Source organism: Pelodiscus sinensis, chromosome 31 (assembly GCF_049634645.1).
Source record: "Pelodiscus sinensis isolate JC-2024 chromosome 31, ASM4963464v1, whole genome shotgun sequence".
Classification (NCBI taxonomy): Eukaryota; Metazoa; Chordata; order Testudines; family Trionychidae; genus Pelodiscus; species Pelodiscus sinensis.
In genome coordinates this window covers 5,531,486-5,552,674 of record NC_134741.1, presented here as the reverse complement: position 1 = coordinate 5,552,674, position 21,189 = coordinate 5,531,486, and the positions used below count along the sequence as shown (strand labels likewise).

The 21,189-nt window shown below is 52.9% G+C and overlaps 1 protein-coding gene and 10 non-coding genes across 11 annotated transcripts in view; 9 read left to right on the top strand and 2 right to left on the bottom strand.

The window, feature by feature from the left end:
• Positions 1-21,189, top strand: part of LOC142821592 (uncharacterized) — a 361,188-nt gene that overhangs the window by 58,433 nt on the left and 281,566 nt on the right. The window lies entirely within an intron of this gene.
• Positions 514-595, top strand: TRNAS-AGA (transfer RNA serine (anticodon AGA)). The gene has a single exon. It is a non-coding gene; the product is annotated as a tRNA-Ser (tRNA).
• TRNAV-AAC (transfer RNA valine (anticodon AAC)) lies at positions 1,091-1,163 on the top strand. The gene has a single exon. It is a non-coding gene; the product is annotated as a tRNA-Val (tRNA).
• TRNAL-CAA (transfer RNA leucine (anticodon CAA)) lies at positions 3,013-3,121 on the top strand. Its single transcript has 2 exons — positions 3,013-3,050; positions 3,076-3,121. It is a non-coding gene; the product is annotated as a tRNA-Leu (tRNA).
• Positions 4,605-4,677, top strand: TRNAR-CCG (transfer RNA arginine (anticodon CCG)). The gene has a single exon. It is a non-coding gene; the product is annotated as a tRNA-Arg (tRNA).
• Positions 7,651-7,732, bottom strand: TRNAS-ACU (transfer RNA serine (anticodon ACU)). The gene has a single exon. It is a non-coding gene; the product is annotated as a tRNA-Ser (tRNA).
• On the top strand, positions 12,904-12,997 carry TRNAI-UAU (transfer RNA isoleucine (anticodon UAU)). Its single transcript has 2 exons — positions 12,904-12,941; positions 12,962-12,997. It is a non-coding gene; the product is annotated as a tRNA-Ile (tRNA).
• Positions 13,668-13,740, top strand: TRNAK-CUU (transfer RNA lysine (anticodon CUU)). The gene has a single exon. It is a non-coding gene; the product is annotated as a tRNA-Lys (tRNA).
• On the top strand, positions 14,207-14,279 carry TRNAV-GAC (transfer RNA valine (anticodon GAC)). The gene has a single exon. It is a non-coding gene; the product is annotated as a tRNA-Val (tRNA).
• On the bottom strand, positions 15,392-15,496 carry TRNAR-UCU (transfer RNA arginine (anticodon UCU)). The gene is made up of 2 exons: positions 15,460-15,496; positions 15,392-15,427 (listed from the first exon to the last, which is right to left on the bottom strand). It is a non-coding gene; the product is annotated as a tRNA-Arg (tRNA).
• On the top strand, positions 16,686-16,767 carry TRNAS-GCU (transfer RNA serine (anticodon GCU)). The gene has a single exon. It is a non-coding gene; the product is annotated as a tRNA-Ser (tRNA).

Below are 21,189 nucleotides of genomic sequence, written 5' to 3'. Positions count from 1 at the left end.
CCCTGCCTCTGCACTTTTCCTTCCAGAGCCCACAATGTCCCTGCAGCTGCCCAAGGCTCCTTTCTGAAAGGGCCACTTGTGAGACTGACACCCGTGGGCCGGCTAGCTCGGAGGTTTAGGACGTGGTGCTCATATCACAATGATGCGTCTTAAGAGCAAGCCCCTTGTTTCAAACCATAACGGGTTCGCTAAGCCATGGTCCCCTCCTCACCAGTGGCCTGTAAAACTCTATGGTCCCAGACAGCACCTTTGACTCCCGACCATTCCCCATTTCCCTCCAGCTTTCCCACCTTGGCAGTGTCTGGCTCCCTGGGCACAGAAGGCTACAGCCCCATGGGCAGAGGCTCTGATATGCACATCTCCCCCAGCCGCTGGGACTGTGGAGCTGGTCCCTTCCTGGGGGCACAGAATTAAAGAGTGAGAATTCCTTTGCCCTGCAGCAATCTGAGCTGGCCAAGGAGTTAGTAACAGAATTTTTCTCCACATTTATGTAAAGGAGAAAACTTTTGCAGAGTTGTGATGGCCGAGTGGTTAAGGCGTTGGACTAGAAATCCACTAGGGTTTCCCCGTGCACGTTCAAATCCTGCTCACAACGAGGCCTGTGTTTTGGCCACACCCCTAACCAAGACAACAAGCTACCCAAGTCCTGAGACACCCTCCCCTTCTGCTCCTGTCAGAGAGAGGCCTGGGATGGTGCCTTGTGCTGGGTTCCTGAGGTCTCAGGTAAACTCTCAGCTCCTGCCCCTCGCCTTGCCACCACTGCATGGCTCAGCCCTACTCCTGGGGGCTGCTCTGCTCTGGAGTGTGACAGTAGCTGGGAGAGAGGTCTGGGAGTCTGGGCCTGTCCCCAAAGGTCCATCCCTGCAGGGGGGCAATGCAGGGGATGTGACGTGGGTCTCCCCTCCTGAGTCACCAAGCCACTGCCACCTTCCCAGTGTTGGGAGCAAAGGTCTAGAGAAGTAGCGGGGTGGAGGGCGGGTGTCTTATTCCCTGCTCTTGCTTGGCCTTTTCCCCCAAAGCATTGGCCAAGAGTTAGTAACAGAACATTTGTCCAAGTTTAAGTCCAGCAGAAATTAAGTCCTTCACAGGTGTTTCTGTGGTGTAGTGGTTATCACATTTGTCTAACACACAAAATGTCCCTGGTTCAAAGCCAGGTAGAAACAGTAGATATTGCACCTCCCCTTGGTGCCCAGGTCAGCGCAGCTCCTTCTGCCAGACCTGTGCCTGGGATGAGCCCAACTCCCACCTGACAGAGGGGGTGACATCAGCTGAGACTGCCCTGGGTGCCAGCCTGGGGAAGCCGGATGAGTTGGGCCAGGCACCTGTTGGAGGCTTTGCAGGACTCAGGCCAGAGATCTGGTAGGAGGAGGCTCCAGCCGGCACAGACCCAGTGGCTAAAAGGGTCTTGTCCTGGCCTTCCTCCCCTGGCCTGTTGGCAGCAGCTCCATGGCAAGCATCTTAGATTAAACAGCTGAAAATCCCTGGTTCTGTCCAGGCTGTGGCATGTCTGGAAGTGCAGCAGGGGCCTTTCTCTACCTCTTGATGTGTTAGTGTCTGTGACGTCCCCTCGTCCATTTCTGCCCAGCCTTGGACACTCATGTTCATCTGATTAGCCCCCAACCCTTCCTCAGAGTCACCGCTGCCTTGGCTAAAGGCCCATGTGGCTGCTAGATGGATCTAGTCACATGTAGATTTACTGAACACACACACACACCCTTGGTTGCTTGGAACCAGATCAGTCCAAAAATAGCGGTGTTTGAAATAAGCGTGCTTTGCAGATGTACCCAGAGGCTATGTCTGGACTGCAGGCTTCATTCGGAAGAAGCTTTTTTCGGAAGGGATCTTCAAAAAAATCTTCTAGAAGAGAGCGTCCACACTGCAAAAGTGCATTAAAAAAGTGATCTGCTTTTCCGAAAGAGAGAGTCCAGACTGAATGGACGCTCTCTCGCATGTAAGCTGGGATTGCTATGGACGGAATGGCCACCAGGGCACCTGTGCTTTTCCCCCTTTCCTCTTCTTCCAGAAGAACTTTCTTCTCCAACCTCACATGCGTTTTTCCAAAAGAGCTCTTCTGCAAAAAGGCTTCTTCCTTGTAGAATGAGGATTACCAATGCCAGAGAAACCCCTCTGTTCTTTCGATTTTCTTGCAGAAGAAGGGAAAACTCTGTAATGTTGACATACCCTGAGAGCTTAGAGAAGGGGAGGGAGGCAGGACCAGGGGGAGAAGGCTCCATGACTGTGTGAGAGGGAGACTCTGCCATGGCCAGTGGGGAATCGTTGCCTCTGTCAGGGACTCTAGCCCAGATGGCTCAGTTTGTTGACTGACCGCAAAGAGACAGGCAACACCAGCAAAGTCCAGTCACAAGCTCTTTATTGAAGAGTGCGCACAACGATAGAGAGCGGCCCGTCTCCAAAGAGTTGGGGGGGCCGAGGCTGGGCGTGAGAGGGTTGCGGTAAAACAGAATCTGTAAGAAAGCTACATGTGGGGGTGCAGGCTGGGAGGCTCAGGGCAGCGTGTGGGGATGACGGAGGAGGGCTGGATGCCGGGGACGCAGAACCGGGGGGTGGTGTGTGGATACTTGTCTGTTTTGGGCAGGTTCCTCACTCCCACGTCCCAGACACATAATGTGGCACAAAGACCAGCAATGGTCCCTGCACAAAGTGTGTCCCAGGGATAAGCGTTAGCCCGGGAACAAGCATCGCCCTGCAGAGGAGACACCCCTGGTATGGAGCCAACAAGCCCAGGAGCCGCCTGCTCAGGATCCCCAGGCACTGACAGACTCCCTGGCACAGGAGAATCCCAAGTCTCTGTTCTGCCGGCCAGCAGTTTCCCCTCTTCCGCTTCTTGTCAGCTCCCTGCAAAACACCCCACAAGGGTGAGTGAGGGTGAGTGGAGATAAACCCAGCTGTGCTGTAAAGCAACTGTTTGGTGGGGAAAGAGAGGGGCCCCCTCGGTCTCCCCGAGCAACTCAAACATGTACGAAAACTGCACTTGAAAACACTAACGCAAGTGTCAGGATGGCCAAGTGGTCTAAGATGCCAGACTCAAGGTCCTGCTTTTCCCTCAGTTGGGTGTTCTGGTGTCTGAATGGAGATGTGGGTTCAAATCCCACTCCTGACATGTCTTCTTCTTGATAGCTAGAGAAGTGACCTCATTTCCCTGTCTCCCCAGACGTTGCAGGAGCACTTGCTCAGCATTTCTCTGAGGCTGCATCTACACAGCAGTGTTCCTTGGGAATAACGGCCATTACACTGCAATAACAATGGGAGCGTCTACACAGCAATTCCATTATTCCGACGTCTGTAACGCTCCATCCAGACCAGTGGCCTGAGGAGCCAGGAGGTTTCCAGGCTGAAGACAGACAAGCCCATAGGCATAAACGAAGTGAAATCCCAGCCACTTTCTGCTCAGCCCAGCAGGGTCTCTGTGTGGCCCCCAGACCTTTTGTTTCCCGTTGCCCAGGTGCAGAGGCCCAGATTCAGCAGCACTCACAGGCCCCACAGGAGGGGGCTGGTTTGATGCTTCACCCCATGGCCCAGCAACGAGCCCCCAAACTCCCCCTGTGCTTTGAGAGCCCCATTTGCTGTGTGAATTCTGTGGGGCAGGTTATGTCAGGCCTGGGCACAAGCAGGGTTCAGAACCATCCCACAAGTAAGTCCCCGCTCAAGAGGATTGAGCAATGTCCTTTGCCAGCAATGCAAGTCCAGCCATGTAAGTGTCCCATTCACATGCCCAAACTTTCTCCATACCCCACTCACAGTTGCTGCCCTTGCTCAGGGCAGATAAGAGCTCACAGGTGGTTTTCAGAGCTCACCTCCCACTCTTGGGGGGGTGGAGATAGGAGGCATCTCACCCACTCTGTTGGCTACTTGCTACTGCTCCTACCAGCCGCTCCCTCCAGCCACTCCATCCATGCTGCTGCGGGTTCCAGTATCTCACAACACGGTAAAATCAAATCAGAGGCAGACACTGTCAGTAAGAGCTTCTCTTGGAAACGCTCCTCTGGATGCTGGGCCTCCCTCCCCAGCACACCAGAGCCGTGTGCCACTGTCATACGCCTGCTCCATGGACATCTTCCCATTGCAGAGAGCGCTCCGAGCCAGACTGTGACTAGCCAGCCCCTCTCTGGGCACCCAAGGGCTACGTCTACACTGCAGGATTCTTACACAAAACTTGAGGAGCATCTATAATGCACGCGCATTCTTGCACAAGTAAATTTATGGCAAAATGTAGGAAAGGAGGGCTTCTTGCGCAAGAGTTATTCCTCTCCCCATGAGGAATAAGCTCTTTTGTGCAAGAGCTCTTGCACAAGAAGGCAATATGGATGGGCAACAGGGGTTTCTTGCAAGAGAGAGAGTGCACACTGCCATGGATGTTCTTGCGCAAAAGCACATGGCAGTGTGGACGCGCTGTTGCACCTAACAGTTCTTGCACAAAAAGCCTGCAGGGTAGATGTAGCCAGGGGGTGTTTGGGTTTGTTACCAGCACTGAGCTTTATACAACAGCCCAGGGAACATTGTGAAAAGCCAAAACCTTCCAGCCCTGGGTATCCCTGGCCAGCCAGAAAGAAAGGGAATTTCGGTTTCTGTGTCATCACTCATGTGCCCCAGTGGCCTAATGGACAAGGCATTGGCTTCCGAAGCCAGGGATTGTGGGTTCAAGTCCCATCTGCGGTAACACTTGTGATGTTTCCTAGTGGAGTCTCTTTGTCTTCCTCTTTACCATGTTAGCTGTGAGGGTCACCTGGAATTGCCATTTTCCCCCAGACAGGACCCCTCAGGAGCAGACAGTGACGCTGCTGTTAGGCGCAGACAGGAGGAGAGTGTTTGCTAAAAGCTGAGCTGTGCACAGTGAGGTCACTTGCAGAGATGCAGGCGCTGGCTTCTCTGTATGCACCTTGGCACCTGTTACCCATTGGTACCCAACTCTCACTCCCCTGCCAGCACCCAGACAGAAGGCCAGTGCACATGGAGCCAGCGACCGTAGCGAGGGAGGCGGCTGCAGCACAATTCCAGGCTTGGGGCATATTGAACAACTGTTTGAAATATTTTTAAAACAAAAAATATGAAAAACTTTAGGCTCCATCTACACTGCAGGCTTCTTGCCCAAGAACTGTTTTGTGCAAGAGTTCTTGTGCAAGAGCACATCCACATGGCCATGTGTTTTGGCACAACAGGGAGGGAGAGCTGAGTGGTTTGAGTATTAACTTGCTAAACCCAGGATTCTGAATTCAATCCTTGAGGGGGCCATTTAGAGATCTGGGGCAAATCTGTCAGGGAGGGTTCTTGTGCTTGCTATGAGGGTAGGGGGCTGGACTATCTGACCTCTCAAAGTCCCTTCCAGCTCTATGAGGTGGTTTATCTCCTCATAAGGAGCATCTACAGCAGCATAGATTCTCTCTTGTGCAAGAAAGCTCTAATGGCTATTTTAGCCTTAGGGGTTTCTGGTGCTAGAAATCCCTCTTGCCTGTGCACACTGCCTTCTTGTGCAAGAGGGCTTATTCATTATAGGGAGAGGAATAACTCTTGCACAAGAAGCCCTCTTTTCCAATGGTTTACTGTACATTTTCTTGCACAAGAATGCACATGCAGGGTAGACACTGTGCTAGTTTTTGCACAAGAACTGCCATTCTTGTGCAAGAAGCCTGCAGCATAGCCAGGAAGTGTGAAAAACCTCACAACAATAAGCCCCAACTCAGGAGGTCCTACTAAGATTTGAACTCAGATTGCAAGATTCAAAATCCTGCCCCTTACACCATGGGACCTAGACAGTGACTGTGTGTAGCCATATGGAATACTGAGCTTTCAGACTGGCCTCTGGACTCTGGGCTTTCCTCCTGCTGCTTCATCCCTCTGGCTACGACTACATGGCACATTTATTTTGGAATAAGCTGGTCTGGAATAGTGATTCCAATATAGCTTATTTCGAACTAGCACGTCTACACTGCAGGGAAACCTCAGAATAGTCCAAGGCAGGCTCCCCAGTGTAGACGAGCTACCTCGATTTAGAGCCCCAGGAAGAATAACTTAGAATGGCCCTGGGGAGGGGCTAGTTCAAATTAGCAGCAGTGGCGCAGCTACAGACACCTTATTTTGAAATAGCTAATTTGGATTACGTGTTATTCTTCGTAGAATGAGGTTTGCAGAAGTCGGAATAAACCGTCTGTTACTTCAGAATTATTTCAAAATAACGGAATTGCTGTGTAGACTCTTGCATTGTTATTGTGGAATAACGGCCATTGTTCCGAAAGAACTTTTGTGTTTGTGGATATAACCTGCGCAGCCCAAGAAATGTGATTGGCAGCTCCTCCCCACAATCTTTCTGTCAATTGCAGTGGAGGGCTCTGACGACACGGACCCAAGGCAACCACCTTGGTTACCTTCTGCTACGGCCAGGCCGGAGGGAAAACAATTGCTCCTTCGAGCCGGAGTTGAACCAGCAACCTAAGGATCACTTGTCAAACACACACTACAGTACTCCACTCTGCCAGCTGAGCTGAGCTATCGAAGGGTGCCTGATTGATAGTGGCTTGTCTAGGTTGTCATTTCTACAACTCTCGGGGCACGTGCTCCCCCAAGTAGGTGGCACTGCTGATGAGGGGCAGAGGAGCACAGGGGCTGTCACAGGTACTTCACATGCAGACAGACCCCCTGAGTGAAACCTGAGCTAGATCCATCCATGTTACAGCAAAAGGAAGAAAGTTGGGTTCTTCTCATGTGTCTTCTTTGTTCCAGAGTCTCTAGGGGTACGGTCGGGGCAGGTCCACAAAAAAACAAACCACTTCTCATGTGTCTCCTCACGTGTCTTCAGCAGGGGAGGCGGGAGCAGAAAGTGGGAAGGACGGGCAGGGGAAGGGTGTGTGTGCGGTGGTGGTGGGGGAGGCACAGAGGGGAAATATAGAAGGGCCTTGTGGGGGCACCCAGGGGAGAGTCTCACAGGTGTCCTTGTCTGGAACTCTCCCTCAGGGCCTCTCAGATGCACAAGCCCCCGGAAGGGCCTGCTGGATGGCAGCCGTGTGTTGCTGCTGACGGGCCTTTTGCGGAAAAGGGATGCAGATTAGACACAGAGCAATTGCAAATGAAGCGGGGATTTAAATCTCCCCCGCTTCATTTGCATGAACATGGCTGCTGCTTTTCTTCCGGCTCGGGGCTTTGCCAGGAAAAAGCACCAGTCTAGATGGGATCTTTTGGAAAATAAAATCTTTTCCAAAAGATCCCTTATTCCTAGCAATGTGGCCCCCTGAGCAGCCTCTGATGTTCCCTGCTTGAGCCCCAGAACCAGCCCTGAGTGAGGGGGGCAGAGGGGGAGCAGCTCACACATGCCAAGGGGCTGGCCAGGGGCAGGACATGAGCCTGCAAGGCAGCAGTGACATCACAAGGAACTTTTACAGCACCTCAGCTCATTGGCTGGGAGGCAGTGACCTCACAGAGGGTCCATGGCAACAGCCAAGTGGGACAGGCTGCAGGGCTGGGGCATCTTAGAGACCCCCATGGCCTGGCTGCCTGGAATCTCCTTTGTGAGGTTTCCCCAAGGGCAGCATTTGGGAGTGTCTCTGTGGAGATTTCCCCTGGCTGCAGTGGGAGGGGGGTGGGGCAGGCAGGGCTGCCACTAAACCTCTGGGAGATGCAAGAGAGAAGACTACTAACACCTGATGAGGATAGGATTTGAACCCATGCGTGCAGAGCACAGTGGATTAGTAGTCCATCACCTTAACCACTCGGCCATCTCACCTGAGCTGCTGGGGCTTGTTTCAAATCACCTGAAGTCAGCACTTCAGGGAACCTTTCTGCCACTTGCTGACTGGCCAAGGACACCCAGGGCGGGAAGGTTTTGGCTTTTCACAATGTTCCCTGGGCTGTTGTACAAAGCTCAGTTCTGGTAACAAACCCAAACACCCCCTGGCTACATCTACCCCGCAGGCTTCTTGCGCAAAATCTGTTTTGTGCAAAATGTCTTGCCCAACAGTGTGTCCACACTGCCATGTGCTGTTGCACAAGAGAAGTGCTTTTCTGCAAGCGCGCCTATGGCAGTGTGGACGCTTTCCTGCTCAGGAAAGCTCTGATGGGCATTTTAGATACATGGCTTTCTTGAGCAAGAAACCGCTGTTGCCCATCCACACTGCCACCTTGTTGACGAGTTCTTGCACAAGAGGGCTTATAAGTGGGGAGAGCAATAACTTCTGTGCAAGAAGCCCTGTTGTCTGATTCTGCACCATAAATTTACTTACACAAGAACGTGCCTGCAGTGTAGACGCTCTACAAGTTTTTACACAAGAGCAGTTGCTATTGTGCAAAAAGCCTGCAGTGTAGACGTAGCCCTGCAGTGTAGACACAGCCTGAGAGAGACAAGGAAAGGAAGTGGCCAGAGCCTCCCCCCAGCAGGCTGGCCCTCAACAGGACAGGCACGTCTACACAGCACCCTCACCTCCAAGTGAGCTGTGCAATGTGAGCGGCTGCCAGGGACTCCAGGGGAAGGTCTGTGGGGAGTTTCCAAGGCAACAACAACTACAAAGTTTCATAATCTACACTCATGTGACTGTGATTTATTCCTCCACTAGCAAGTGTCTCTGAAGAGATGAGAAATGCAGGGCCCAGGTGCAGGGAGCCGGGTCACATTCTCCTGCCTGATTCTCAGTCCTGGTTGCAGCCTGGCGACAGAGAGAAGAGGCCAGTGCAAACAGCCCCATGGCAGCGCGGGAGTCAGTAGGTAGGTGGGTGAAGCAGGGAGCTGGGGGCAGAGTTCAGCTCTAACTCACTAGGGTTGCGTCCCATAGTTCAAAATAATCAATGTGCCTATTTTGAAATAGCTTATTTTTTAATTTGGGGCTGTCTACACAGCACTTATTCCAAACAAATCGCTATTGCGAAACATCCCTCCCTCCTCCTGCCATGCAGGGACATCAGAATAGCGAGCCTGTTATAGCTTGAAATAAGGGGCTTGCTCTTAAAACGCGTCTGTGTGATATGAGCACCACGTCCTAAACCTCCGAGCTAGCCGGCCCACGGGTGTCAGTCTCACAAGTGGCCCTTTCAGAAAGGAGCTTTGGGCAGCCGCAGGGATGTTGTGGGCTCTGGAACAAGGTGGGTGAGGCAGCAGCTCTTTTCACAGGCAGGGGAATTAGCTCAAGTGGTAGAGTGCTTGCTTAGCATGCTAGAGGCAGTGGGATCAATATCTCCATCTGCAGCTCAGCTCTTATCCTTTAATTTCAGTGGCTGCCTCCCTCTTCCTACCTCCTCTCCCAAAAGCGACAGACCCCCAGCAATTGCCATGCTGCAAAGCAGAGAGTGGAGATATCAAAGTCAGTAGTCGATCAGGCTCTGTCATGCAATGGAAAGCACGTTGGACTTCTAAGCTGTAATGGTTAATGTGAGCCCAGCTAGACATTCAAAGGCTGTGGGTTCAAGTCCCACCAGAGTCACTTCAGCTGCTTCCTCATTTCCAGGATGTGGCTTTTACAGACCAGTCAATCTTTAGGCTGACACTGGGGTAGGCTGGCATCCAGGCAATTCCCAGCAGACCCCAGTAAGGATGTAGGGAAGGGCTGGTCCTTGGGGTTGGGGCTGGCAGTTGTTCTGAAAGGCTGCAGGTGCTTTTAGACTGTTTTGTCCCTCCCTGTCTCCTACGAGTGCTGAGCAACACTCAGGCTATGTCTACACTGCACTGTCCTTCTGGAAAAACCTACGCAAATTTCGAAACCCAATGGCTGTGTCTACATTGGCACTCTTTTCCGGAAAAGGGATGCTAATGAGACAGTTCGGAATTGCAAATACCATGGGGATTTAAATTTTCCCCGCGGCATTTGCATGAATATGGCTGCCGCTTTTTTCCAGCTTGGGGCTTTGCCCGAAAAAAGCACCAGTGTAGACAGGGATCTTTCAGAAAATAAACCTTTTCTGGAAGATCCCTTATTCCTCTTAACATCAGGACCTTATTGCTGCTCCCCTGGGTGCCCAGGTATGTGCAGGTGCTGCTGACCAGCCTGTACCTAGGATGAGCCCAACTCCCATGTGACAAAGGGAGTGTGACATCAGCTGATAATGCCCCTGGGTGCCAGCCTGGGGAAGCCATGACTTGGAGCCAGCTACAGATACCCATGGAAAGCTGATTTTCAGAGGTGTATGATCAGCCCTTCCTGTGTATCTGGCTTTTTCAAAGGGGCTTCATTAGGAGCTAAAAGCCAAGGAAGGGACATTTAGAAGGGTGAATCGCTGGCACTGTTTTCTGTGTTCTCCACTGGCCTAATGGACAAGGTATTGGCCTTCTAAGCCAGCGATTGTGGGTTCAAGTCCCACCTGGGGTGACAGTTTCCTCTCATTAACAAATTATTTGCCTTCCTTGGCTCTCTGAGACAGTTGGCAAGGATGATCCATGGTGGCTGTCTCTCTCTCTCTATAAAAACTGTTCAGACCCCTCCCTAGCAAATACAGGTGTATTTCCTAAAAGCCCATGTATTCACAGGCAGAACAAAGGGGTGTTTTTTGCACTTGAAGGCCCATGAGTGACAGCGAGAGAGAGGTGCCTGTAGCAGAGCAGGGTCTGTCTGGAGACAAAGTGGTGCCTGAGGATGAGAAGGCCCAGGAGAGGCAGAGACTCCAGAGCAGTGGGGGGCTAGTGATCTGGTCTGGCAAAGTGACAGAAAATCCCCAGGCCCTGAGCATGGTGCGGGCGAGGCCCATGGGGCAGTTTGCCTGGTGGAGTGTGGGGGGGGAGGAGAAGTTGTGAAGCTCTGTGAGTGGATAAAGTCCCTGACTGAGCTGCGCCACCTGCCGTGTGTGCGACTCAAACTGTCTTACGTCCCCTTTTGTGTGTCTGTTGCGCTTCCAGCTTCTTTCCTCAGGCACGTTCATCCGGCAAAGACCCCCCCAGGGATCTTGTATCTTCCTTTGTGCAGCTCAGCCACAGACACAGCAGAAGGGTTTTCCTGCAGCCACCGGCCCCAGCCCCTCTCTCCAGGGAACTGCAGCCCCTCGGGCCAGGCAGCTGCTCCCAGCATTCAGGAGGCGCCAGGCCAAGAAGAAACCGTCTGACATGGTGCTGCCAGGGAGGGGCCTCACTGCTAGTCACTGTTCCTGTTCCAGGAGCAGAGCAAGTTTTGCCCTGGGCACCGATATTGAGGGCATTTGCACCTGTTTGTGTGTGAGCCCCCATGGCACCCATTGGCTCTTTCTGGGGGGTGGAGGGTCCCCTGGCTCCATAGCTCCTCCTGGAGAGTGGTGGAGGGACCCCGTCCAGTATTTCCTGCTGTGGAGAAGTAGAGGTAGCCCATTCCCTATAGCTCCTGCTGGGGGGGACCTTGGCCCCTTATCTCCTGATACGGTTTCAGTTTTTCCCTGGCGGATGCTCCAGACATGAGGGATGCCAGCGCACTGCCCCAGCCCGGGCCTGCAGTGATGGTTTTTACACATGCAGGGAAATTCCCCGGCTTCTCCCCCTCACAGAGCTACCTCCTCTCTGGGAGGCGGATGAACTGCAGGTGCGGGACAGCTACCTGCCAGCAGGGACAGCAGCCAAGGCACCAAATATCGCTGGGTCTGCAGCCAGTGTTGGGAACTGGGCAGGGAACAGGAGACTTTTGTGTGTCACACATCTCAGGTAGGATGGACCCTCACTGAGCCCAGATTGTGACTGGTCCTAACATGGAGTTTGTCCAGAAAGCATCAGAACTGGGGCAGGACAGAGGTTCTGTCCACACAGAAAAGTTATTTTGAAACAATGGCCGTTATTCCAAAATAACAAGTCAAGAGTCTAGACAGCAATTCCGTTAGTTTGAAATAACTCTGAAATAACGGACGGCTAATTCCAACTTCTGTAGACCTCACTGTACGCAGAAAAATGCCTATTCTGAAATAGCTATTTCAAAATGAGGCGCGTGTACATGCTCCACTTCTGCTATTTCAAAATATCCCCTCCCCAGGGCCATTCTAAGTTATTCCCCCTGGGGCTCTAAATCAAGGTAGCACATCTACATTAGGGAAGCCTCCTCAGACTCATTTTGAGGTTTCCCTGCAGTGTAGACGTGCTATTTTGAAATAACTGTTCCAGAAGAGCTTATTCCAAAATAAACGTGCCGTGTAGATGTAGCCAGAGAGTCCTGAGAGATGAAGCAGCCGGAGGGAAGCCAGGAGAGCAGAGGCCAGACTGAGAACTGAGTGTCCCAGGTGTCTACCCCAGGCCTTCTGTCTAGGTCCCAGGTGTAAGGGGCAGCATTAATGACTCTGAATCCTCCAATCTGAGTTTAAATCTCAGTGGGACGGGCTGGGGCGGTTGCTGGGAGGTCCTTGTGCTCCAGGCTTTTCGGCTTCCTTGCCCTGAGGTTCACTAAGGGGGGTTTTGCTTGTCTGAGGCCCATTAGAGCTTTGTGAGCAGACTTGTGCTCAGGTGACTGATGCCATCACAGCTGTAGGGCAGGTCGCCCATCTCACCCCCGAGCTCAGCCCATGCTGGAGGCAGCCAGAGAGCGTGAGCAGTACGGGGGCGGGGGAGTTGTATACTTTGGGAAGGGTCCTGGCTCCCAGCCACACACCTTGGAACAAAGACCAATGGCCCCTGCACAAAGTGCATTGTGGGAATAAGAGTTGGGGCAGCAGGAAAGGGGCCAACCCCTGAGCACCAGCGAGCAGGTGGGAGAAGATGGGAGTGAATCCTCCTACCTCTCACGTGCAAAGGGAGCACTAACCCACGTGCAACTCATCTCTAGTGCTCTGGCCTCCAGCAGCTTTGTGCTCCACTAGGATGGGTTATTTCAGAGACCACAGAGGAAGAGGGAGGGGTCTCTGGATGTGCGGAGCCCCCGGCTCTGCCTGTGAAAAGAAAGAACAAGGGCACAGGCAGAAACTTCAATTCCACTTTGTGCGTCTTGACTTTTTCAATCTAAGGACTTTGAAGAAAGACTTCAAATGTCTGCTCCAGTGGCGCAATGGGTTAGCGCACAGTACTTATAAGGCAGTACTTGTAGGAGACATGCTGAGGTTGTGAGTTCAAACCTCACTTGGAGCACTCCTTTTGAGACCCTGCTGGGTCATCCCCTTGCGGTGGTTCCAAAACTTTTCAGCATCACGCCCCCCCTTTTTGATTTTTGAAAACCCTCACGCTCCCCCCCAAAAAATAGAAGCAAAACTTGTTTTAGCAAAAAAGAAAAAAAATTGATGGGGAGAGGGCTGGGTCACCTCTTCCCCCTCCCCTGGAATTTCTTCACACCTCCTCCCCCTCCTGCCCCGGGCTGGCCCCAGAGCTCAGGCCCTGGGAGTCTGATCAGCAAGTGAGACTCGCCCGTCAGTCCAAGCTGCTTTCTTCCCGGCAACGTAGGAAGGGGCCACTGCAGGTGTACAACTCCCTGGCCTGCTGTGTCTGTGGAAAGGGGGAAGAGGACACACACTTGTCACTGGGGAACAGGGCGCATGGATCCCACTCGTTCCTGCAGAAAATGAAACAGGCTGAGCATTTTGCAGAGAACAGGCCAGAGCCCTTCTGCTGTCCCTGGAGAGATGGAAATGGGGCCGTTCCTTGTGGGGAAAGAAGTGGGTGTGTTGGGAGTGGGGTTTGAGCTCAAACCTCCCCACAGAGCAGAACCCCACATTAGGGGCAAGAAAGAGCCTTGAGTCAGGCAGTGGAGAACACCTGGCTCCTGTTATGCTGTGATGGGATATTAGGAAACTTTTTGCCCACAGCCTGGCTAGCTCAGTTGGTAGAGCATAAGACTCTTAATTTCAGGGTCATGGGTTCAAGCCCCATGCTGGGTGGTGCCCTTGTTTAACTCACATTCTCAGCCTGTGAGCAATTGGCTCAGTTTTCATTAGGGCTTTAGAAAGAAAAAGTCTAGTCCTGGGGTCCAGCTTTAGTAGAACCAGAGAGAGAACCAACTGCAAATTCCATCTTCTGAGGAGAATGGAAGAGGATTTTCTTCTCCTCAGTTCTAGCCACATCAGCCCAGGGAGGAGAAAAAATAACCCTCCGCCCGCTGATTGTCCCCTGTCAGCTTCTGTAGCTTCACCTCCTGCCACAGCAGCTCCAGCTTGGAGCTCCAAATCTCAAGGGGCTGGTGAGGAAATGAGGAGCTGGCAGCTCGGGTTAGTGGCTTCCCTGAGAACAAGAGGTGGAGTGTTCACAAGGTGCATTCCCCTCCCCTGCAGAGCAGGGTGTTAGAAAGAGCCAGGAACAGAACAGTCATACAAGTGCCATTCTCTGAAGAACAGTTGTGTGTTTTGTGTTTTTGTGGTGTAGTGCTTATCACATTTGCCTGACATGCAAAAGGTTCCTGGTTCAAAACCAGGCACAAACACAGGGTCTTCTCTTATTGCTGCTCTCCTGGGTGCCCGGGTAAGTGCAGCTCCTCCTGCCTGGGATAAGCCCAACTCACATGCGACGGGGGGGTGACATCAGCTGAGAATGCCCCTTGGTGCCAACCTGGGGAAGCCAGATGGGTCAGGCCAGGCACCGGATGGACACTTGTGTCTCAGCCTCCCCTGCCCTCGGAAGCAGGTGTATGGGGCCGGCTCCTCCTGCTGCTTCCCTTGTGTGACTTGCCCAAGGAGGAAGTGAGGCAGGAATGGGGCAGAGGAGGGAGGCCAAGCTGAGGGGGGCAGGACAAAAGCTCAACGTCTCAGTGGGACTCAGTAGGGTGAGCAGAGCCCCCCCCCCCTTGTTCTGCCAAAGCCTGTGGGGTGGGGCTGGCTGTGGGGAGGCAGAGTCCTGTGCCTGTCTCAGGGCATCCCCCAGGAGCCTCCTTGCAGCCCAGGAGAAGAAGGGGGCTCTGGGTGGAAGGAAAAAAAGCAAAGCTGGTCCCAGTGGGCCTGGGCCAGGGCTCCAGTTTGACCCAGCTGAGTCACAGGTGTCTTGTGTAGGTCCCATGGTCTAAGAGGCAGCACTAAGGACTCTGAGTCAACCCTCTATCTATGCTGCACCTAAACTTGAAATAAGATGTTACATCAGGGCTCTGTCTACACTACACAGACAACGCTTTAGTCCAGAGAACACAGCTGCCAAATTGTTTTCGGAAGAGCAGACATGCGTTTTTGGTGCCTCTGTGAACCTTGTTTTGTGAAGAAGAAGGGAATGTTACAAAAAAAGGTTTTTTTCCCACATTTGGCCCAGTGTAAACAGGCCAAATGTTGGAAAAGCTTCTTCCAGAAAAAGCTATGCAAACTGGGGTTCACAATGTACCTAGCTTTTTCAGAACAGTGTGTGTAGACATAGCTTGAGCGAGGCACAGCACTGGTAGGAGACATGGAGGAACAAAAGGGTCTGTGGGTACCTGCAGCCTTTCAGAGGAGCCCTTGTCTCCACTCTTGCTGGGGTCTTCTGGGAACTGTCTGGACTAAAGCCCATCCTACTGTCAGGCTAAGGATTTCCTGGTCTGTAAAAGCGGCTCTGGAAATGAGAAAGCAGCTGAAGTGACTCTGATGGAATTTGAACCCACAACCTTTGAATGACCAACCTAGGTCACAGTGAGCACCAAATCCTAGAAGTCCAACACGCTTTCCATTGCGCCACAGAGCCCTGTGGAGTGTGGGTTTTGCTGTCTCTAATATCTGCTTTGCAGCATGGCAATTGCTGGGGGAAAAGAAAGGGGAGCCAGGTCTGTCTCTTTTGGGAGAGCAAGTAGGAAGAGGGAGGGGCCACTGAGCCCCCGACAGTGAAAACAATTGGGCTATGTCTACGCTGGCAGGTTCTTGTGCCAGAAATATGCAAATGAGGCTAAGCGTAGCGGCATTGCACAAGAGTGTTTTTCTTGCGCAAGAAGGGGCTGTGTAGATGCTCCTTCTGTCACAAGAGCCTCTTCCACAACAATGGTGGCTCATTAGATATGCAAATGAGGCTCACCCACTCCCTTGGCCACTTGCCACTGCTCCTACCGGCCGCCCGCCAGCCACTCCCTCCAGTCACCCCATCCATGCTGCTGTGGGTGCCAGTGTCTCACCACACTGTGAAATCAGACCAGAGACGGACACTGTCAGTAAACACTCATATTGGAAACGCTCCTCTGGATGCTGGGCCCACCAGAGCCCTGTGCCGCTGCCATCTGCCTGCTCCGTGGACATCTTCCCATTGCAGAGCGCTCCGAGCCAGACTGTGACTAGACAGCCCCTCTCTGGGCATCCAGGGGCTACGTCGACACTGCAGGCTTCTTGCTCAAGAATGGCCGTTCTTGCGCAAAATCTTGAGGAGCATCTACACTGCACACGCGTTCTTGAGCAACTAAATTTACAGCAAAACGTAGGAAAAGAGGGCTTCTTGGGCAAGAGTTATTCCTCTCCCCATGAGGAATAAACCCTCTTGTGCAAGAGCTCTTGCACAAGAAGGTAGTATGAATGGGCAACAGGGTTTTTTTGTGCAAGAAATCCCTATGGCTAAAATGGCCATCAGAGCTTTCTTGCACAAGAGAGCGTGCACACTGCCACGGACATTCTTGTGCAAAAACACGTGGCAGTGTCGATGTGCTCTTGCACAAGACATTTTGCACAAGAACTCTTGCACAAAACAGTTCTTGTGTAAGAAGCCTGCAGGGTAGATGTAGCCAGGGGGTGTTTGGGTTTGGTACCAGCATTAAGCTTTGTACAACAGCCCAGGGAACATTGTGAAAAGGCAAAACCTTCCAGCCCTGGGTGTCCCTGGCCAGCCAGCAAGTGGCACAAAGGTTCCTGGCAGTGCTGGCTTTGGGTAATTGGTAACCAATTCTAGCACTTCTGATGAGGTGGCCGAGTGGTTAAGGCGATGGACTGCTAATCTGTTGAGCTTTGCATGCATGGGTTCAAATCCCATCCTCATCAGATGTTTGCAGCCCTTCCTCTTGCTTCTCCCAGATCTCTCTTCAGTTCAATGCCAGCCCCTCCTGTAACCCTGCCTGCCCCAGCCCCTCCCACTGCAGCCTGGGGAAAGGGGAAATCTCCACAGAGACACTCCCAGCTGGGACCCTCAATCCCTTCTGCCCTCAAGGGGAAACCTCACAAAGGAGATTCCAGGCAGCCAGGCCATGGGGGTCTCTGAGATGCCCCAGCCCTGCAGCCTGTCCCACCTGGCTGTTGCCATGGTCCCTCTGTGAGGTCACTGCCTCCCAGCCAATGAGCTGAGGTGCTGCAAAAGTTCCTTGTGATGTCACTGCTGCCTTGCAGGCTCATGTCCTGCCCCTGGCCAGCCCCTTGGCATGTGTGAGCTGCTCCCCCTCTGCCCCTGTCACTCAGGGATGGTTCTGGGCTCACACAGGGAACATCAGAGGCTGCTCAGGGGGCCACATGCCCCCAAGGTCACCTTTTAAATGTCAGGGCAAGCCAGGATCTATCCCATCCCTTTCCCAACACCCCACCCCTTTGCTGAGCCCCTGCCCTCCCTAAACCTTTCCATGGACTCTTGGTTACTAATGGACACTCACCACTAATGACATAATCACACCCCAGCCATTTTGCTAGGGCTGCAGCTTTCTTACACAAGAGAGTGTCCACAATTCTCTTTATAAGGAGATACACCATCTCATAGAGCTGGAAGGAGCCTTGAGAGGTCAGGTAGTTCTGTCCTTGCGCTTATGGAAGCTCCAAGAACCATCCTTGACAGATATGCCCCAGATACTTAAATGGTTATCTCAAGGATTAAACTCATAACCCTGGTCTTAGCAAAGTCACATTCAAACAACTGAGCTATCCTGCCTTGCTTTTAGGGCTAAAGCACACAGCCGTGTGGATGTGCTCTTGCACAAGAATTCTTGCCCAAAACCGTTCTTGGGCAAGAAGCCTGCAGTGTCGATGGAGCCTAAAGTTTCAAAATAGTTCAAACAATTGTTCAATGGGCCCCAGGCCTGGAATTGTGCTGCAGCTGCCTCCCTTGCTACGGTCGCTGGCTCCATGTGCACTGGCCTTCTGTCTGGGTGCTGGCAGGGGGGTGAGAGGTGGTGGGTACTGATGGGTGACAGGTGCCAAGGCGCATACAGAGACGCCAGCGCCTGCATCTCTGCAAGTGACACCACTGTGCACAGCTCAGCTTTTAGCAAACACTCTCCTCCTGTCTGCGCCTAACACCAGTGTCACTGTCTGCTCCTGAGGGGTCCTGTCTGGGGGGAAAATGGCAGTTCCAGGGGACACTTGCCCAGTGTTGAAACATCTCACAGGTAACATGGCAAAGAGGAACCCAAAGAGACTCTACACCTACCAGGAAACATCACAACTGTCAACCCAGGTGGGACTTGAATCCACAATCCCTGGTTTAAGAAGCCATTGCTTTGTCCATTAAGCTGCTGGGGCACACTAAAGATAACAGAGACAGAAATTCCCTCTTCCAAATGCACATTCCTCAACTTTTAGATGACAGATTCAAGCCCTTGGAAGGAGCCAGAAACACAGGGGGGGCTGATCACACCCCTCTGAAAAACAGCTCTCAGGAGGCACCTCCAGCTGCCCCCAAAGTGTGGGTCACCCCACACTAGCCATGGGTGAAACTCAACACCTTGACATCTCATCTCCCTCACAAAGCCAGGGGCTTGTTCCCACAGCCGCAGCCTCAGCAGGGAGCCGCACTGGCACTCACTGCTCCTGGGGAAGGGACCGGGTCCCACAGGTCTGGGGCTGGCGGGGAATGGGCAGTTGTCACTGAAGGGGAAGGATAAAACGCATCCACGTTGCCGAGGGCAGGGAGAGCGGCTGGGGCTGGGCTGGTGGTGCCGTGGGACGTCCCTGGGGGAGCTCTGCAATGTGACCCTGGCTCCCAAGGCAGCAAGTACAGAATCCCCCTTGGCGAGCGCAGGAGGCTCCGACCGGCCTGGTTTAAATCCGTCTGACGGGCTGGACGACCCCGATGCTGGAGTGTCAGAGCCCCTGTCAACCAGCCTGTGTTTGTCCCCTCCCACACCAGGCAGGGCAGGGCCCACGCTCCCAGCAGGGAGTTACAGGCACGTCTCTCCCACCCAGAGCACTGGGACGACCATGGAGCAGGACTCACTGGCCAGTGTGTGGTACCCAGGGACTTACAGTGGGAGTCAGAGCCCTGCCTGGCCAGTGCTAGTCATCTCTGCACCCACTCCAGGTTTCTGGTTTCCTTCTCCCTAACGAACCTCCCCAATCAGCCTTTTCCTGAACCAGCAGTTCCATGGGTGGCCAGGGGAGGCCTCTTCTGTGTCCCAGAAGGACATAAGAAAAGGTGAACAAAGGCCACAGCAAGGGACCCCTGGGAGTTGAACCCAGGATCGCCTGTTTACAAGACAGGTGCTTTAGCCAGCTAAGCCATGGTGCCCTCTTGAGGCCACTTACTAAAACTGATCTATTCTATGGTCCCAGACAACACCTTTGCCTCCCAAAGTGCAGCCATTCCCCATTTCCCTCCAGCCCTGGTGATGTCTGGCTCCCTGGGCACAGAAGGCTACAGCTCAGTGGGCAGAGGCTCTGACATGCACATCTCCCCCAGCCGCTGGGACTGTGGAGTTGGCCTTGAGATTTAGTGTTGCTGGGGGAAGGGGTAAGTGCAGCAAACACTGATCATCTGGATTGTAAGCTCTTGGGTCTCACAGTTTGGGTTGGAGACCCCAGGTGGGGGCCCGGCCTCCTTGGGTCTGTCCCTTCCTGAGGGCACAGAATTAAGAGAGAATTCCTTTGTCCTATAGCAATCTGAATTGGCCAACGAGCAAGTCACAAATTTTTTGTTCACATATAAGTACAGGAGAATGGTCTCTTACAGTAATGATGGCCAAGTGGTTAAGTAGTTGGCTTAAAAATCCAAAAGTTTTTCCCTGTGCAGGGTTGAATCTTGCTCACACTGAGGCCTGTGTTTTGGTCATACCCCTAACAAGGGCAACAAGCTTGACTGCCAGCTGTTTGCACATCTGGACCCAGAAATATCCTGAGCCTTGGTTCTGTGGGCCAGTTTCTTTTCAGCTCACTGCAAACTGCCTCCCAGCTGTAGGTGAGGCTGAGTGTGCATGAAACCAGCGGTGCCTGACGCCTGACCAATGTGTCTGCTTTTCCTACCATCCCTCCATCTGTACCTAGAGTCGGCTTCCTTCAGTTGAACTTTGCCTTGTCCCCACAGCAGGAAGCCAAAGGGAGCAAAGAGCAGAAGTTCAGGATGCTGGTGGGGTGCCCTCTGGGTTTGATTTAGTGAGTCTTAGTTTGACTGGCTGAATCAAGTTCCAGAAGATTGATCACGGCAATTCCTCTCCAGCTGGATGTGGTTCTTGTTCTTCTGTACAGAACAGCCAATGGGCGTTCAGATCTCAGATCTCAGCCTTGCTCAGTTGATGGGAATAGAAACCAGACACCTAGCAGGTTTGAACTGGTTTCAGTTGAGGGACCCGTCTGCCTGGTTTACATGCATTGGCACAAGAACACACGAGGGGTTTGCTGACATTTTAAGAATCCCTGTACAATAGAAATCCATGACTGACACACCTGGAGGTGCAAATGTTTCACTTAGGATAATCAACTTTTTAAGGGGGCACTTGACATTGGACCAAGGACCTCTACAATCGGCACTCACACACTACCACTGAGTTACACCCGACAGTGGTTGTATGTTTCAGCCCAGTGTTGGGAACTTAGCACCTGGCAGCACTGCCTGCAGGAGCAGATTGTCATCCTGAAGTGGGAAGACCAGCAACTGGCTCCAAGGCAGGGTTAGGACACAGCTAGAATCCTCCTCCTCGTCCTGGAGCTACAGGTCATCAGCGTTGTCATCCTGAAGCTGCAGCTGCTGCTGCCCAGGTGTCTCCCTCACAAACTCCACAACCATCCTTGGACAAAGCCCTGGTCCCACTGCCTCATGTCAGGGGCCTCAGCAGCGCTGGGGGTTGGCTCCAGGGGGAGAAGCTGGTTCAGGGGAACTTGAGCTGTTGGGCCACTGACGCAGGCCACCAGCAGCAGCCTCTGTGCAGGACACACACGCTCCAGGCCTCCCAGTCATATTGAGTCTCCCCGTGTGGCTTGGCTTGGGCTCCAGAGCCTGCCCCCCAGCTGGTGCCTTGAGGTAGCCACTGCAGCAGCAGGATTTGGGGCATTAGTTGCCCTGCTTTTGGGGACAGGAAGCCAGGCCAAGGCCCTTTTAGCCACTGGGGCTGTGCAGGCTGAGCCTTCCCCTACCACATCTCTGCCCTGCTTCCTGCAAACCAGCTCAGACATGATTTCTAAACTGCCAAACAAGGAAAATAATAAAACCTGATGAACTAGGGAGACTTTTACCTACCTACGCATTTCAGGAAGTCCAGCTCCATGTAAGGC